Here is a 17,496-nt window from a genome sequence, read left to right as displayed (position 1 = left end):
CTCTCTTTCTCTCTCTATTTGCTCCTAACCACGTCCTAACCTAGCAGTCATATATAGCCTTTAATTAATCCTGCATTTTTTGTCAAAGATATTTGTCACCATGAAATTAATAGCTTAAAACAGCAACATATGAACAGATTCACTGAGTAATCAGAAAAGTTTAGCATGAATCTGGACATTAGATTTAAGCTTGAAGTTTTAACCTTATCAAATATCACTTGGTAGAAGCTCCTTACCGTTTGAAGAAGTCTCTTCTCAATCTGCTGTCCTCTTTTGCTTGGATCTTTTTTTTTCCATCTGAGACTGACGTTATTCCATGTTAATTATTTTTTCTCCGTGAAAAACACAGCAACTCATCTTATCCCGGGGTGCCAGGGCGTCGAGCTCCGGATCTCAGCAGAAAAGTGCCAATAAAAGTTGCAGGCTGATCCAGGTATCAGTTTGACATAGGTTCTCCTCCGTGACGTCACAGTTGGAACACTGTTACGCCTCTGCGTAGCCATGGTTACAGGGGACGCTTTGGAGCTCTGCTGCTCAGCAGCTAAAGATTTCAGGTTAAACTCTAAAACCAAATAAAATCAATATACTGTATATGTGTATAGTTACCCCTTAAGCGTTCGTTTTCTGGAAGAGGCTGTAAAACGGACAGTTAAAATGTGACCGATGGCAGCCATACTGAGGTGAGTTGTTGAGGATATGTCGAGCTGTCGATAAGCACGGCTGTTTTTGTGCTGTTATTTACTGTTAGCATGTTTTGGCTGGCGTTACTGAAGTTGTTTTCAACTGGATGTCACATTGTTGAACTCTGATGATTAATGAATAAACTCTCGATGTGACGATGGTAGAATGTAATTGTAACCCTGTGTTAATCTGTGTGCCTTTGATACCGTTTAATATCCAGTCCATCTGTTTGGTGTTTTGTTTTTAACATGCCCTGGAATAATTTAAAGTTTTACAATGCCGGTGATTTACGACTCTTTCGCGACAGTCAGCTGGGGAGTAAACTGTGGGGTTCTCAGAGGTAGCTCACGTGAGCCAGCAGTGACATCTGTACATGCAGTAGCCTTAAAATACTGATTATTTATTCTCCTGCTAGTTAAGAATTTGTGTTTTATACGTACATTGTTTCTTTCTATATGTTATCGTTTGGTTATGTTATGATGTGTGGTTAATGATGATTATTAGTGTGCTAATCGTGAATAAGCTAGTAAGCTTGAAAATTAGCAGCCATGTTAAGCGGATTTCGGTGATCAAGTTCGTGTGTTACTGTTTGGAATATGAACCCATATGGCTTGCACTACTTTCAAGATGTAAGCTAAAGGGGTGTGTTTTAAAAAAGGTGCAAGAATGACCTAACTCAGTGAGCGATATGTGTTCATTGTACAGTAAGTTGTAATTTATGTTGTGCATTTGAACTAGCAGACTGCAGACTTGTTTAGGGGCTATGAGCACACATGGGCTGTGACCCAATCCAGCAACCGCACGCTTTGGAGTATGCGCAGTTTGCGTACTACGTACGGCGCGTACTAGGAAGTACGAGAAGTGCGGAAATGAGAGTCTTGTGAAATGGGACGGTCTGGCCGTCGTCGCGCTGCTCAGGTTGCCTAGCAACCATGATACTAACCGCAAGAAACGTTTCATACAGCATTGTTTGACAGAAATGAAGGAGAAAAATGTTTTGTTGTTCATTCATTACTTTTTTTTTATGACATCACTTTGATTAGCTGAGGCTGAGACCACGGGACTGTAAAAACATAATTGTTGGGCTTCATTTCTGTACTGAACAGTCATTTCAAGATTAGTTAGTAAATAACAATTAGCTAATGTTGTTCATGAGACTAAAGTCATCTCACTTTGGTAATGTAAATATAATATGGCCAATATATTTATTGTCAGATTATTATGATATATTACAGCAGTGAGCTTGAACTCTGTGTCAAAGATTCAAGTTGAAGTTATTTATATTTCCTCTCACCTTAAATCTTCACTCAAAGACAAGTATCTTTGACAGTGTATATATAGATCAGGGGTCGGCAACCCTAGGCGAAGGGTTAACTGATGGCACAACCATAGCTGGACTGGCCATCGGGCATACCGGGCATTTGCGCAGTGGGCCAATGATTTTTTATTTTTTTTGTAACGTTATAAACACTGAAAGGTGGTGGATTGGCCAGATGCTGGTCAGCGTGTAAAAATAACCCAGTTGTTTGTTGGTGGCTTCCACAGACCTCCACCACATTAGCAAGTGGTGGAGGTCAGCAGGTGGATGAGAGAAAGGGGAGGCAAGTGGAGAGACCCGAGGCGGCCACCGGTCTGAGTGTCAGGTGAACTGAACTTCAGGTAAGAAGTTATGACCATGCAGTCTATGTTGGTCAGATATAAACCAAGTTTAGGTGGAGTTTTATTTTTGTTGTGCTGACTTTTTACAGTCAGTTACAGTAACTCGTACTGCGTGCTAGCTAGCATGATGGAGTTTCTATACAGCTGGGTGGGTGCTATGATACTACTGATAGTTAGTAGAGTTGCCAACCGTCCCGTAAAAAGACGGAATTGTCCTGCATTCAGAGAAAATATTACGCGTTTTGTATTGAGCTGAAAAGGAATGCAGTTTGTCCCGGACTTCAGCTAGTTCCATCCTACCTGACAAACCATCCTACCCATTGTTTCTGCGCATGCGCACAACACGAAATTAAGTGGCAAACCGTACTACCTTTGTGATTATTAACCAGAAAAATATTCTGACGGGTAAAATTAAGTGCCAAACCATCCTACCTTTGTGAATGTGACCTACAAGCATACTAACAGCTAAAATTTAGTGGCAAATCATCCTACCTTTGTTAATCTGAGCTAGAAGCATATTTTCACAGCTAAAATTCAGTGGCGAACCATGCAGCTGGAATCCACAGCTGTGCGTGTTCATGGAGCTGCCTTTTCACCTGCTGGAAATCACTACCTGACAAGTTTAACTGTCTTCAGAACATTGCAGAGGCCTTATTGACAGTATTTGGCTCTACATGTCTGTGTGAGCAGATTTTCTCTCACATGAGTGTCCTCAGGTAGCCGTCTGAATGCTGGACACTGGAAGACCTGTGTCTCTGAGTGGGAGACCAGAGATCACATTAACATGTGTGTCTCTGTATTAACAAATATGCCATATTGGCCCAGTTTATTTTTCTTATCATTGTTGTGAGGAGGCCATAGATAGCATTTGCATTTTCTGTTGTACAGTTCATTTGTTGTTATGGATAAAAAGTGCCTTTTTTTTTGTTTCAGAATAGCTGATAACTATTCGCTGATAGCTGCCAACATCTGCAAACAAATATAATTCTATAAAGTGGTTCTATATAGTGTGTAACTGTTCATATAGAGCGTTATTAAATTTATTGCTAATGCAATCATATGACACATTGACTTCTGAGGAAATTTTAGATGGCACTCGTCATCAGAAAGGTTGCCGACCCCTGATATAGATGTATCATATATAAGAGACAAATATTGTTCGTTTAATTTGTTGGCATTATCACATTTGGCTCAATGCTTACATATATGTGTAAAAACAAAATGTACGAGCTGTGATAACTGTGTCTGATAACATGAAGAGTAGACTGATATATGAAATATTCCTTTATTGGGTGAGAAAATCAGACCATGTCATAACTGCTTTAAGTCATACAGAATAGATATCAGAGCCTTAAACAGGCTGACTTCTGCTAAATGGGTCAAACTGGGCAGAAAGTAAACAAACACATAACATCCTTATAGAATATGATGTAACACTATAGATCAGCTTACCTCAGAATATATAAAGCATATAAACAATTACATCAATATGATGCAACAAACACAGCAGTGCTACTAATCCAAAATACTCAAAGCTTCATAGAACTGAAACAAAAATTTATTTTTAGCTCCATTCTGCTGCTGATACATACTTTAGGTTTCTGAACATTAAACTTGTTGCTGCCTTTCATAGTGTGTAACTTGAAGGCCCTGAGTACTTTCTCCCACACTGAAAATGCTGGAATGATCAAATTATTTGAACATTACCTAATAAGACTGATTCAGGACAGACAATTAGTTATTCTAAACTTTTCTAGCAGTCCTTCACAAACAGGGAACAGTCTGTCTATTCTCTCCATCTGTCAGCTGCTGCTGGCTCTTCCTCCTCCTCTTCCTCACACACTGCTGAGTTTGTCCTGGTGGATCATCAGGGGTGCAAAGCCTCACAGATGATGTTCCACAGTGGGTCCCTCAGTCTGTCCTCACTCTGGACACTTGCAGTTGTCACACATGGAAATCAAATGTGTGATAAGCTGCAGGATTCAAACACAAGTGTAACTTATAAATACATGTTCATACTTTTATTCCACAATCAGAGAGAAAGAAACAGAGAGAGAGTGCAGGACAGACAGACAGGTGACAGTCTCAGGTGTATACACTGCTACAAAACAGCACAAAAGAAGGAGGATTTAGTGTTTGTGTTATTACGAGTGCTGAACAAGAAGAGTTCCCAGATGGTACAGTGGACACATGTGTGACTGCTGTGATTAAAGCATCTTTCTTTCAGCTTAACGAATGAACCGTCAGCTCGTTCAAACACACGTTAAAGTCCGTTTGGCTCAACACCACCGAACAGAGGCAGCAATATAACATAGCTAACATTAACAGTGCAGTGAATCCTGCTTGTGCCGTGATATTCAGGACTGCAAACCGAGCAGCATTCACTAACTTTCAGCTTGTTGTGTTTGTGGATATAAGACTGACTTTAATTATCCATAAAATCATCACATTCTCTGTAAGATTAAGGTCGACTATTGAATGGCGTATATTTAAAAGTAAAGGCTTTAAAACCAAGTTAGTTGGACACATCACTAATGTCACATAACTCTGCTGACATGTGGCCAACAGTCATGTTTTAATGTTCTTCATTATTAAACATTCGCACATAAATAAGTGACATCATATTCAGTAAACTTACCTCTGAAAGTTTACTCTTCGGCTGCGCCGCCTCTGCCCTCTGCCGTATTTTTCGGCAAAATTATCCACACCCACCACTGCGCTATGAATTGTGGGATATATGGGACCACGAAGTGTACAGCGGACCACACTTCAAATTTGGGAAAATCGACGGCGCATTTGGAGTACACTTCAAATTGAGACAGCCGTCGTCACGTCGCTGTGACGTAATATGTTTCACAATGCGTACTCAGGAGCGTGCGGTCGCTGGATTGGGACACAGCCAAGGTCTGTAGCTTTGTCAGAGGAAGCTTGTGTGAGCCAGCAGTGATATCTGTACACGCAGTACCTTTAAAATACTCATGTGTCATTCTCCTGCTAGCAGTGGAGGAGACTTCTGCTGAGGAAGAGGCCCTGCTGTCCTGCCGTCTTACTGGTGCCATTGAGGGATCAGCGGCTGCTATATATTCTTCTCAACCTCGAGTATTTGGACTGAAGGACTCACAGACACGTTTTATATTTAGCTCTATACATTTTAAAAAGATTTTTAAAAAATATTTTCTTATTCACAAAGGCTGTATGGAGACATTTTGGTTATTGCCACAGACGCTTTCTCTTACTACGGATGGAGGATGTTGCGGTTTTACAACCCATGGACTGAGAAAGGACTCAATAAGTAATATGTTCACATATTCCAGTGTTAAACACAAGTGAGTCTCAATTGAGTGAAGTGTTGGTAACTGATGCCAATATTTTTCTTCATTCTCCCTGTTTAAATCCCATTCATATAAGGGACCCTAATTTTATCCTGCTACAAACATATTCACCCAGTGTTATTTAAGTTTCCTGTAAACTACACATGTAAAGCGGATGTGAGAGAGGCTGTGATGAAGTCCTGGAGTTTTTAACGATGTACATGCTCCAGTCCAGAAATTTGTATTATATGTTGGACACAGGTGGTAAAGTGCTGTCACACCCTGAATAAATTGTCCTCTGTTCTTTGGTAAGCTGACATATTTGTTACATAATCATATGGTTTATCAGAGGGAAAGTGCGAGTTTTAGAATACTGGAGCCTAAGGTTAGGTGCAGTAATATTCAACCGTAATATTAGCTTTTAACTAGGTCTTGTCAGTTAGCTGGTGTTGTGTCAAAAAGTCATATCTGCCATGAACTAATTTTCGGTAGTTGTCAAAAACCAGTTGATCATATTTAACCCTCCTGTTATGTTGGTTTCCAGGAACACCAATTATGCTTCTGGGTTAATTTGACCCGGGGCAAATTTACTCATCCAAAAGTGTCAGAAACACTGGCATTGATTATTTTACAATTTTCTTTTATAATTTAGATTTTTTTCGTTTTCTGTAGTGATGCAGATGACATGTGACATCTCTTCTGTTCTGGGTCAATCTGACCCGCAACATAACAGGAGGGATAAACTGCTATAGACAACTTTTTGGTCTATAATATGCGAAACATGTCACATGTATCCCTCATGAGTAATATTGAGTCATCTTGTGCCACAAACAACATTCCTGTCACAAGGTAGAAGCTGCAATCACTTTTTGGCAGTGATTTTTACTTTGTATTTATTCATTTGACATTAAAATTACTTTTTTAAAGAGTAATCTGGCCAAGAGGACAGCAGAAATTGCAACAAATATAATAATAGTTCTCTAAACATATTTTAAGTGTCCCAATAGGACTGGGTTGGTTTTAATATAGTTACAATAACACAGAGTTATAAATATACTTGAAAAAATGGGTCGTTATTAAACTTGATATATACCCTTTTGTAAATCATGTTCACTAAAGTCTATTTCCCAATATAAGTAAAGACATTGGAAATCAGTTTTTGTCAGACGATCACTTTTTGGCATAACACCGGAGGTAAAACAGGTATGATCCTTCATATCTGGAGTGTGAAGGTGCAGACATAAATTCAGATATCTCTGGGATGTTTAAGAGTTTAGAATTTCTCTGGTTCATTAGCTTTATTCAGATAATTCAGTAATCACTCAAGATTAGTTCACTAGTACTCCTGAATTCAAAGAAATAGTCAGGGTATTCGGCGCTGTGCTTTCCCACAGGTGAACCCAGGTGAAATGAAAGAAGTATTGGATGCCCTCCTCCTCTGGCACAATGATAACTCACAAAAGCTCCTTGGAGTAAGGAGATCAGGTTCAGAAGTGGTTCTTTCTAAGAACGTATATCTGTATTTATAAATGACATACTAAGGATGAGTAATGCTTAAATAATGAGGAAATTAAGCAGTGACCAATGACACATTTAACAATGTGTCATTTTTATCCACTATTCTATGTTTATTTATGAGTACAAGATCCTTTTTTTCTATCAAATTACCTAAAAAATGACTGACTGCACCTTTAAAAATACTAACTTAAATAAACCAAGATAACCCAGCAGTCCATAGGAAATAATGTGTGCACTATGTCACTAAATTTATTGTCACTGCAAATGTAAAAGTAAACATAAATGAACCACAGAGGAAATGACATGACTTTGAGGACAGATGTGATCAGGTGGAAAATGCAGAAAGCTGACTGATGTCGATCTGTGGCTGCATTCAATGTTGGCCTGTCCTGTATTAGGCATTCAGGATTTTCTTTTATGGCCATTTAGCTCTTATGGCATGAACTTGCTCAGTGCATTATTATTGGCTTTTCTACAGTCTGATATTTGTTTACAGTGCATCAAATTTGGCACATGCTGACTGCATTCTAATTGTAACCAGAACAGGAGGCGAGAGCAGAGAACAAGAGTGCAGCAGTTTAGTGAAAGGAACAGGAAAGGTGAAGAAGAGGTGAGCATCCAAAAGACGAGCAAGAGGACAGTTTCAAAGGAGACATCACGGCACAATAAAAGCACAAGCTGTAAGAGCAGAGATTCATTCATATTTTTACTATTTTTTTCTTTAGGTTTTACTCCCGCTGCTTACAATAAATCAAATATATAGTACAAACAAGAAAAACTCAAATTGCATTGTTGTTCAGTATAATTCTGTGACTTCAACCTTTAGCTAACGTATAATGTTTGACATTTTATATAAATGTGACTATAAAATATAGTCAATAATATTAAAAAGGTGCTGTTACTGAGTGAAACTTCCAAAGATTTCAGGTCTGGATTTAGCCCCAGTGTTTTAAGATCCTAGCAGCGCTCGTATTTATGGCCACATTTTTAAAAGAGACGAGCTTTCTGGGTGCTGACTCAGAGGGACCACTTTAGTTCATTGAAACTTTAATGCCAGTTTAAGACAATAAACTGGACACGTTTCGAATCAAATTGATAATAACAGAGCTATGCTGGACATAAGCAACTGTGTTAGTGTGACGCCCTGCATATTTGAAGGATTGCAATAAACTTCTGTTCTTACTGAATCTGTAACATTGCCTTGATCTGCCTACATCATTTTTTAAATAGTTTATGTTGTTAAATGAGTTTTGTGTCACTGTGCACAGAGAAAAACTCACCTGATGTAGTGGTAATGCGTTATTCACCACTAGATGGAGACAACCCGGCACAGGTATTTTCTCTACACACTAAATTTCACACTGAAAAGCATTGGTGGGAATTTTTGTTTACATAGTAAGTAAAAGAAAAAATGTCTTGAGGTCTTTCCAGTGTTTTCAAAATTGTGTTTTTCAGATACACGTCAAAATTTCAAAAAACACACACACAAAACAACAAAATATGTCAAATTACATGCACGTCTCATTCATTTTTTGAGAATTTCACCACTTTTCGATTTCATGGAAAATAACTTATGTTATTCATGACATGATATCATTTAAAATAACTTTGTCAGGCTAGTGATTAGCTGCCACATAAGTATAAATCTAAATCATGCAAGTGTAATATAGAAAAAAACCACAAACAGTTGTGCTGTTTGTTCATAATAAATGGGTAGGGGTGTATAGTCAGTAAAAGCCACCAAGGCTCTGCCGAGCTCCAAAACCACCTCTGCCACAGACAGAAGCATCAAAAATGTGCGCTGGGAGCTTCATGGCATGATTTCTACAGCCACACAAATCTATATGTATGTGGCCAAGAACCTTAGTCCATGTAGGGCATCTTAACACAGTTTACTTGTGTCAGTTAGGTCAGCTAGTGGGATGGCAGAGAGGGCAGCCTTTACATTATTTTATTGTAGAGTGACAGGAACTGCCTATGAGCTTCTAATCAGGCAGAAATATTGACAGAAGGAAATATTTCAAAATAAAAAATAAAAAAAAAATTTTAAATTTCCAAGGAAATACATTGATGAAAATCAAAGAAGAGAAAATGTATGTGATGTTCCATTTTCCTGAGAACTGATTGGCTGTGATGACTCCTTCAAGTACTACATGCTACTTTGTCCTGCTAGTTAAGCCTGCTGTCTGTTCTCAGGCCTCCTCCTGTTTCACTGGCATAAATCCATCACCAGAGGGCTCCACTGACCTGCCTGTTGACATCAGAGCAAACCCCTGTGTCATGTGACCTGGCTGGAGTTGCAAAGCTGGACTCAGACCTGGCCCAGGCAAGTTCAAAGACAGTTGTGGTAGAGAGAGCAGGGAGTATAGTAGAGCACTGGAAGGATGAGGTGGAAACAGGAAGCGTGTAGATTCAGTGGATTTGGAATCCTCCATCTGTCTCCATGCTCTCTTTACTGGCCTTCTAAAAATCACTTCTAAAAACTTCTCCTGTAGCTGTGTAGCTGCTTTTGTTTAAATGTTTAGGATAGCATTTAGAATTCAACTTTACTGTCATTACACATGTCTAAATACAGGGTAACAAAATACAGTTTGCATCTTATCAGTAAGTGCAATAAGAGCAAATATACAGATGTACTACATATATACAGATGTATTGGTGTGAGGTAAACAGATCTACAGAGTGCTATGAATATATCTACAGCAGTGGAAGCGTAGCTCTCTGAACAGACTACAATAGTGAACAGTGTAGGGTGACAGCTGTGGGGAAGAAGCTGTTCCTAAACCTGCTGATTTTAATCTGAAGGCTCCTGTAGCGCCTTCTGGAGGGGAGGAGCTGGAGGCAGGATGAGAGGAGTCCCCGAGAATGATGCGTGCTTGGCATAGACATCTCTTCTTGTGGACATCCTCAATGGCAGGAAGTGGAGTCCCTGTGATGCGTTGGGCAGCTTTCACCACCCGCTGCAGTGCCTTGCGGTCAGCAACAGAACAGTTCCCATACCACACTGTGACACAGTTGGTCAGGATGCTCTCTATCACACAGCGGTAGAAGTTAACCAGTATGTCATTAGACAGGTGGTTCTTCTTCAGTATCGTAAAGAAAAAAAGGCGCTTATGGGCCTTCTTGACCAGGCTGGAGGTGTTAGTTGACCAGGACAGATTCTCAGAGATGTGGGTCCCCTAGAACTTGAAGCTGGAGACCCATTCAACAGCTGTGCCATTTATGTAGATGGGGACATGGGTATCTGTCTTCTCCCTCCTGAAGTCCACAATGAGCTCTTTGGTTTTGCTGGTACTCAGGAGCAGGTTATTGTCAGACCACACAGCTAGGTGCTTTACCTCTTCCCTGTAGCCAGTCTCATCGTTGTCACTGATGAGACAGTCACGGTGGTGTCATCTGCAGACTTGATGATGGAGTTGGATCCATACCCAGGTCTGCAGTCATAGAGGAACGGGCTCAGCACACAGCCCTGTGAAGTGCCAGTGTTGAGTGTGATGGTGGTAGAGCAGTTATGGCCTGACCTAACATGCTGGGGTCTGTTGGTCAGAAAGTCCATGATCCAGATACAGATGGAGTTGCTGAGTCTAAGAGCCACAAGTTTGGTGATCAGCTTGGAGGGAATAACTGTACTGAATGCTGAGTTGAAGTAAACAAACAGCATTCTTACATAAGTATTGCATAAATATATGAGTACATGTTGCAAGAAACTACATTCCCAGATCACATCCAGTGTGTGCTGGAAAATTTGCAACGATTCTACAAAAATGTTCCACGTGGTGTTTTTTTTTTTCCTACTGGTGATGATCCAGTGGGGCTCCAGTCACTACAGGCTCCCTTGTGGTGCCACAAAACAGACTGCAAAACAACTTGTGCGTCCATGACTGATCCTGCTGCTTCCACTACAATTTACTTCTGTATGAATTGATCTTTTCATGACTGTTCACTTTGGACAAGCAGGAAACAGAGGTGACGCTGACTTGTGGCTTCGCAGGGCGATTCCCTTTAACAACAAGAGCATGCACACAGTTTGTTTTAGGCCACCATGAATAGCTCACATTGTAAATCACAATGAGCCAGTATATGATACTGTAGCTTCCACTCACTGTGACAGGATGGCTCGTAGGAGGTGATTACACTCTGCTTCATTGGGTTCCAGTTCAGATTAAGGGACAACACATGGAAAGACAGAAACTGGGAACAAATGTTTGAAAAATATTTACTGTTAGAAAACATTCAGTGAACAATATCGATTTTTATGTTTGGCAAACTTCAAATCTGAGTCTCCAAAAGCCAGTCAGACAATAGAGTTGGTATAAACAGAGAGAGGAGATGATGCTTTTTTTAGACAGAGGAAGGGAAATATTTAGATTCACTTAAAAGGATAATTCTCTCTCTCTCTTTTTTTTTAGCACTTTCCACTTTCGCTTTCTTGCCATTAAGCTCTAATTAGCTTTAATTTCACTTAAAATACATGAACACAGAAAAGTAAGAGTGTGATTCTGGCGAAAGATAAAAACTAAAATGTAGCATTTTGAAAGGTCCCTGCTCACTGACCCCTCTGTCTCTTTTCTTAACTGCTGCATATGTGCTGGATTATTTGGACTACATTGCATTGTACAGTTAGACTATGATTGTATCTGTGGGGCTTAAAACAATGACATTTGTTCACACACTCACAGTGGATTCATTTTCAAAGATCAAGGAGCACTTCTTTAGGGCTGGTCTGGAGACATTAACTGGCTCTGGGTGACAGAAAGCGCTGTAAGGACTGAGAAAAAACAGTATTAATTTGGTGCACATTATGGGATTTGTGTATATTATGTGTTGAGGTTTTCTCTTTGTGACTGAGGTCCTTACTGGAGCTGAGATTTGTATTGAGCATGCAGTCCAGAGTGATCAGACACATATGTGCTGTTCCACAAACGGGATGTTTTTATTGTAGTCACTGTAGCAAGTGAGATCGGTGAGAAATAAACCAGGAGAGATGGAAGGAAAAGATCAAACAACAGATCCTAAAGTCAATGATACAATCTGAATGACGAGAACAAAAGGCTAGCTGTGTGGAAGACTGAGATACTTGTCATTTCTGAAGATGAGCAGCAGAGACAGTTCACAGAGTATTTTCCCAAAAGTCTTGGGGATCATCGAGATGTTTTCTGGCAAAACTGAGACCAGCCTTTGTTCCTTTTGCTCAGCAGGGGTTTCTATCTTACAGTGTAATTTAGCAGGTGGGGAACAGTAAAATCAGCTGTAGTGGCTCTTGTAGATTTACACAACTGAAATCAATAATATGTAAGCAGACACCCAGCTGTCCACTAAACCTGATTCTGCTCTTCCCCCATCCTCCCTTACCCTCTGTTTAGCTGAACTAAATTCATGGTTCTCTTCTAATTTTCTCAAACTCAATAGTAATAAATCCGAGCTCCTCTATAGGCACTAAATCAACATTATCCAGAACCAACAGTTTCTCTATTACTATCAATAACTCACCGGTCTTCATTTCTTCCTCTGTGAAAAGTTTGGGTGTCATCCTCAACAGTACTTTATCTTTCAATTCACACATTAATAATGTTACTCGGTCTGCATATTATCAATTGCGCAACATTAATCGTCTCCGTCCTTTTCTCCCCCCACATGTCACTGCCATTCTTGTCCACAGCCTTGTTACTTCCCGGATTGATTATTGTAATTCACTTCTTTTTGGTCTTACTCAAAAATCCATCCACAAGCTCCAACGCGTCCAGAACTCTGCTGCCCGTATCATCACCAGGACCCCTTCTGTCCACCACATCACTCCTGTCCTGCAGCAGCTTCATTGGCTCCCGGTCAAATATCGCATCAATTTCAAAATACTCTTGTACACATTTAAGGCTATTCATCATCTCTCTCCTCCATATCTCTCTGATCTGGTTAAGATTACTGCCCCATCTCGTTGTCTCAGATCTTCTTCTTCCCTTTCACTCTCCGTCCCTTCCCCCCGTCTTCCAACCATGGGGAGCCGGGCTTTCAGCTGCTCTGCTCCACGACTCTGGAATTCCCAACCTCCTGATTTAAGAAATATCTCTTCCTTCTCACTCTTTAAGTCCAAGCTCAAAACCCACTTGTACAAAATAGCTTATCCCACATAACCTCTCCACTCTGCTTTTTTATTTGTTTATGTCTTATGCTTTTATGATTCTGTAAACTGCTTGCTTTTATGTTGCTTTTATGTTGCTTTTATTCTACTATGTACAGTGACCTTGAGTGACCTTTCAAATAAAATGTATTATTATTATTATTATTATATTTCATGAGCTGTCTTGGCTGATTTCCACCCTCTACACCAGGGGTGGGCAATTAATTTTTACAAGGGGCCACATGAAACCCGAGTTGCGTCAGAGGGCCACATCAACGACATCTTGAACCAAAGTCTGCTTAACTTTCTTAAATTGTAAAATTCACTAAATTATATATTATGAATAGCTGGTACTGGTAATCAGAAGAATAAAACAAAAATAAAATAATGTAAATATTTATATTGAGCTATGCTATGTGAAATTGTGGCGCATATTCCAAATAAAACAAAAACAACCACCGAATGAATGTCATTTTATTTTAACATGTTTAACTCAACAAACAACAAGTTTATAGAAATGCAACAATATAATGACTTGTGTCATGTTTTCCTCCTTTTCAGTGAGAATAATCCAGCCTGTTTTGGTTTTGAACAAGGGCATTGAAATCTGGCTGAATGTCTGAGGTGGCTATGCGAAGAACAGCTGAGAGGTGGTCATCAGTGACAGAGGACCTGTGTTTGGATTTGTTGAACTTCATCACCGAGAATGTCTGTTCACATACATAGGTAGATCCAAAGAGGACTAGAATCCTCTGAGCATGATTCCTCAGGTGTGGAAAGTTCTCTTCTTTGAGGGAGGAATAAAAGTCCAGCAGTGAGACTGACCTGAAGTGCTCTGCCAGAAGTGTGTCAGACTGCAAGTCAATGAGTTCCATCTGAACATCACTTGAAGCATTATCCACACTGCAGGTGAAGGGTCTCCCACCCCTCACAGAGACGACATCCTTGTCTTTTCCCGCTGGAAAAATATTACTTTTTCAGGTACTATGATGAACTCTGTAAAAGACTATGGAATGGACATTTCACCAACACATTATTACAAATTTTACGGTTAGAGGGTTTTTCACCACCAGCGGCTCAAGTCAGAGACATTGCCCAGGCATATCTGTTTGAACTCAGAGATGTCCGCGATATAGAGGCCGCGCTGCAAGAAATTCACGCCAGCGTCACGGAGGTGACCAGGATAGTTATTCCTAACATACTAGACGAGAATTACTCACTTTGGCTCTCCTAGTAATCGTTTTTCTTCTCTTGCCTATTATTTTTCTCAAATGTTTTGTTTTTCTTGTTTTTAGCTTTGCTGTTTGTTTTTTTTTGTCTGTTTGTTTGTTTTTTCTTACTGCTCGGAGTTGTTTTTACCCGTTTTAAATGTATTCGTTTTTTCTTCATTACAGCAAGTAAAACTGTTTTGGAAAACCGTTGCATCAAATAAAACTTTATTGGAAAAGCATTGCAAGAATCAAACTCATTATTTTGTTTTACTAGAATCAAAGTGTAATGTTATTAATTACATCAAATAAAATATTTTTTGTGAACTCGTTTACATGAAATAAGTAACCGCTCGATCATGAAATAAAACCATAGTTAAACATTACTTCAAAGATCACACATGGCAGAGCAGATTCTATTGAAACGAACATATTATGACCCATCTCACCCTGGTAGTTTTTGCGGTGTGCAACAATTGATTAAAAGCGTACAGGATGAGACTGGTACAAAGATTAACGCGCAAACAGCTCAGCAGTTCCTTGCAGAACAGGATGCTTACACCTTGCACAGAGCTGCACGCCTGCGCTTTCCGAGAAATCGCGTATTTGTCCCCAGACCTCTTAATCAATGCCAAGCAGACCTTTGTGATATGAGAGCGTTATCCGAGCATAACGATGGCTATCAATATTTACTTACAGTTATAGATATTTTCTCTAAAAAAAAGCTTATGCAAGAGTCTTGAAAAACAAAACAGGCGTTCAAGTCACTAAGGCTTTTGACTATGTCTTAAAAGATAGCCAAATTCCTCAAAAGCTACAAACAGATAGTGGTAAGGAATTTTTTAATTCCAGTTTTCAATCTTTAATGAAAAAGCATGGTATAAATCATTTTGCTACAGGGAGCGATCTAAAAGCCTCAGTCTGTGAAAGGTTTAATAGAACTCTTAAAAGTAAAATGTATAGATATTTCACTGCTGCAAATACACGTAGAAATGTCGATGTGTTACAAGATTTATTACACAGCTATAACACTAGTTATCATCGTTCCATAAAAATGGCCCCGAATCAAGTAAATTCATACAACACAGCGTTAGCACTTCTTCTTCTTCTTGTTGTAGAAAAAAGCCCATGAAATTTAAAAAGGGAGATCACGTGAGGCTGTCTAAAGTTAGAGGTGTGTTTGATAAGCGGTATGAGCAAACATTCACCGGTGAGATATTTACTATTGACCAATGCATACCTAGAGACCCTCCTGTTTATAAAATCAAAGATTACGATGGGGAAGAAATTATCGGTAGTTTTTACGAGCATGAGCTGCAGAAAATCGGTCTTGTCATGGATAAGCTCTATCACATGGACAAAATTCTCTCAAAACGTAAACAGAGGGGACAGATTTATTTCCTGGTGAAATGGAGGAACTGGCCTGAACCATCAAACCATCAAAGCTACCATCAAACGCTAATTTGAATGTATTTAAAAATAACACCAGTAGCTGCTTCCGTGTTGATTTGGCCCAGCATCTCAATCTCGATGGGGCGTGGGAGGTGGCTCTCACTGAAATTTCATATCCCTATACATGGCTTAATCTCCCGAATGATAAGGCTTATTTTGAATGGAGGAAAAAGGGTGATGCTGAGCAGAGGCCTGATGACGTGGTTAAAACAAAAATACGCGCCGGCTTTTATGAGGACGCTAACACGCTGAGAGCAGAGGTTGAAGCCTGCCTCAGGCGTATCGAATCGGATATTTATCTAAAATATCACCCAAATGTTAAAAAGTTTGAATTCACATCTGGAGGCATATATCAACTCAGGTTTTTCCCGCCTCTCGCATATATGCTTGGTGTCCCAGCAGGTGTCTGGCAGCGATTCGAGCGCAAATTTGCCCCATATCCTGCAGATATAAAGGCAGGGTGTTATCATCTATTCTGTTATTCTGATATAGCAGCGTTACAGCTCGTGGGTGATAGCTACTCCCCCCTACTGCGTACTGTCAAAATAGAGGGTAATTACGGAGATATCATCACCCTGTGTTTTAACAAACCAGATTACATTCCTGTGGCTCGCAAACACATCAAAAATATCCATATTGAAATCAAAACCGATCAGAACGAGCCTGTAAACTTTACCTACGGTAAAACGATAGTCAAGCTACATTTCCAGCCTGTCAAGTATCTGCCATAACTCATAGCAATATGGATAATAATAGATGTATACGGTATTACGAAACGCAGGCTGGTAATGGTCTGCCCGGCTTTTCAGGTGCGCCTGTAATTTACGGACGAGGAACAGTATCTATTTTCTCAAAATTGTTTAGATTTGTAACCCGGTTCATAAAGCGGGGTGTGAGCATCGCAAAAACCTCATTTGAAACCTGCTGTCAAAGGCTTTGCTTCAGATGTTGTCACCTCCTCACTCTCGAATTTGACTCATTCGAACACACCAGAACAGCAAGAGGGCTCGGGGCTGAGCATAATTTCACGTAGACCATTAAAACGTCCTCTGGGTCAGAGGCTGACAGAGTTTAAAAAGCCGAAGAAAACTGTGAAAAAGAGGCAGACTGGTAAAACCGTCAGACGTACAGGACGCAAGTCTAAGCAAGATATTTTCTAAAAAACAACTATGAAACAAACAACAATGTCTTTACTTCACGAACGATCAAGCGAATGCACCTTGAGCGAATTGGATCTGTTTACAGCACCACTGACTCAGTTTTCAATTGAGGACAAATGTTATTCAGAAATTTTACCAGTAACAGCGCTCACAGATCGGGGACCTCTGGAATTTTATGTGCCTGGAAACGGGTTGCATTACCTGGATTTAAATGACACACTGCTGAGTTTAAGGTTGAAAATAACAAACCCAGATGGTAGCGATATTGAAGCGGACGCTAATGTTGGAATTATAAATTACCCTTTAACAGTGGCCTCCCATGGACGAACGTGATAGAGCCTGCCCGAAACTAGGAGAAAAATTGAAACGGGAATGGCATTCAGGGAGGGAAA

The 17,496-nt window shown here is 39.9% G+C and overlaps 1 long non-coding RNA gene across 6 annotated transcripts; it reads left to right on the top strand.

Annotated features, from left to right (window-relative positions):
- Positions 1-507: 507 nt before the first annotated feature.
- On the top strand, positions 508-14,581 carry LOC148105253 (uncharacterized). 6 transcript variants are annotated; one of them, XR_015718500.1, is made up of 6 exons: positions 508-680; positions 5,339-5,666; positions 7,711-7,849; positions 8,438-8,502; positions 9,366-9,495; positions 13,846-14,581. It is a non-coding gene; the product is annotated as an uncharacterized LOC148105253 (long non-coding RNA). The 6 variants fall into 6 exon arrangements; XR_015718498.1 differs by adding an exon at positions 7,046-7,123 and having other exon boundaries at positions 7,716-8,502; XR_015718496.1 differs by having other exon boundaries at positions 5,342-5,666; positions 7,711-8,502.
- The last annotated feature ends 2,915 nt before the right edge of the window (positions 14,582-17,496 follow it).

The sequence above is a fragment of the Neolamprologus brichardi genome, chromosome 3, assembly GCF_056152115.1.
Source record: "Neolamprologus brichardi isolate AB-2024 chromosome 3, ASM5615211v1, whole genome shotgun sequence".
Taxonomy (NCBI): Eukaryota; Metazoa; Chordata; class Actinopteri; order Cichliformes; family Cichlidae; genus Neolamprologus; species Neolamprologus brichardi.
Note: the sequence above shows the minus strand (reverse complement) of the source record. Positions and strands in the feature narration are given on the sequence as shown.